The 1,940-nt window shown below is 36.7% G+C and overlaps 1 protein-coding gene across 5 annotated transcripts in view; it reads left to right on the top strand.

Annotated features, from left to right (window-relative positions):
- Positions 1-1,940, top strand: part of LOC116852311 — a 36,936-nt gene that overhangs the window by 16,732 nt on the left and 18,264 nt on the right. The gene's annotated exons all lie outside the window — the stretch shown is intronic.

Genomic DNA, 1,940 nt, shown 5'->3' with positions numbered 1-1,940 from the left:
CGAAGATGCAGAATTGGAGGCATTACTTGATCAAGACTCGTGTCAAAATCAAGAAGAATTGGCACGATCATTAGGAGTGACTCAACAAGCCATTTCAAAACGCCTCAAAGCCATGGGAATGATTCAGAAGCAAGGAAATTGGGTGTCGTACGAATTGAAACCGACAGATGTTGAACAGCGTTTGTTTGCTTGTGAACAGCTGCTTGAAAGGTAAAGACGGAAGGGATTTCTGCATCGCATTGTGACTTGTGGGGACGAAAAATGGGTTCATTACGATAACTCCAAGCGCAGAAAATCATGGGGAGTTCCCGGCCATGCTTCCACGTCGACGGCCAAACCGAATATTCACGGCTCCAAGGTCATGCTTTGTATTTGGTGGGACCAGCTCGGTGTAGTGTATTATGAGCTGTTAAAACCGACTGAAACAATCACAGGCGATCGATATCGAACGTAATTGATGCGTTTGAGTCGAGCATTGAAAGACAAACGGCTGCAATGCAACGAGAGACACGATAAAGTGATTTTGCAGCATGACAATGCTCGACTCCATGTTGCGAAAGTTGTCAAGACATACTTGGAAACGTTGAAATGGGAAGTCCTACCTCACTCGCTGTATTCTCCAGACGTTGCTCCCTCTAACTATCACTTGTTTCGATCAATGCACACGATCTGGCTGACTAGCATTTCCGGTCTTATGAAGAAGTAAAAAATTGGATCGATTCGTGGATCGCCTCAAAAGATGACCAGTTTTTTCGACGCGGGATTCGTACGTTGCCCGAAAGATGGGAGAAAGTAGTGGCCAGCGATGGACAATACTTTGAATCATAAATGTATAACCAGTTTTTTACAATAAAGCCTCGAATTTTCAGAAAAAAACGGCGGAAGCAAAGTTGTACACCTAATAGTATAGATGAAAAAGAAAACGTCGCAGCGAGACTATCAATTAACTATCACGTCAATAGTATCACACGTCTAGAGAGAATTGTCTAGATGTCTAGATGTCTACAACTAAATGTTTCGGTGTTGACTACTGCGTCGAGGCATCGTAATAAAAATATTGGATATGAACCAGATATCGCATATAAATTCACCATATTACTTTTATAAGACGAGTATTGTGTCATTCACCATTTCTCGCACTGTACGAAATATTATGTTAATGTCCAGTATACCCTAATAGAAACATAAAATAAAATACATAAATATCTTCAAAATCAGATCACTTTAATACTTTGAGTTTGATCTGAGTGACCTTAATTTTAAGTACATATATTATTATTTTCTCCTGCGCGGCATATCGGTTATCTATTTTATCGTGTCTAAAGATTGCTGAGATCAGTTCGCTTTGGCATATGGAGTTTAGTTCGAATAGCTTTAACTTCAGATGTATGTATTATTTCTTTTCCCCTTGCATATATCATCTATGTTATCATGATTGGAGAATCTTCTCGGGATCAGTTCGCTTTGGCACATAGAGCTTAAGTCATTAAGAATAACCTCAGTTTTAAATAGAAACAACATAGAGTGCTGCTTCCTAGCGAAAGATCAGTGTATTATAAAATATTGTAGTAGAAATTTAATATTGAAATTTTCAATTTAAGGTCCGAATCTCATCTTTGCATGTTCAAATAGAACATCATATTTGCATCGGCTTTGGTGTCTTAAATTTCAAGACTAAAGGGTGCAGTACAAAGAAAAACTAATTTTTTAAATGTAGTTTTATTCGTTAAAAATAGAGTTTCACGTGACAATTACTCGAGAAAGTCGCGATGTGTACAATTAGAGAGCTACTTGTGTAAAACAATAAATAAAAATATCACAATTGTAGGAAACGTGACATGTGTCGTATTCGTCACAGATTTGTAACAGAATTAAAAATTTTAAAATTATATATATATATATATATATATATATATATATATATATATATATATATATAT

Source organism: Odontomachus brunneus, unplaced genomic scaffold (genome assembly GCF_010583005.1).
Source record: "Odontomachus brunneus isolate Ranch 3 - 2012 unplaced genomic scaffold, Obru_v1 Obru_scaffold_214, whole genome shotgun sequence".
Classification (NCBI taxonomy): domain Eukaryota; kingdom Metazoa; phylum Arthropoda; class Insecta; order Hymenoptera; family Formicidae; genus Odontomachus; species Odontomachus brunneus.
Note: the sequence above shows the minus strand (reverse complement) of the source record. Positions and strands in the feature narration are given on the sequence as shown.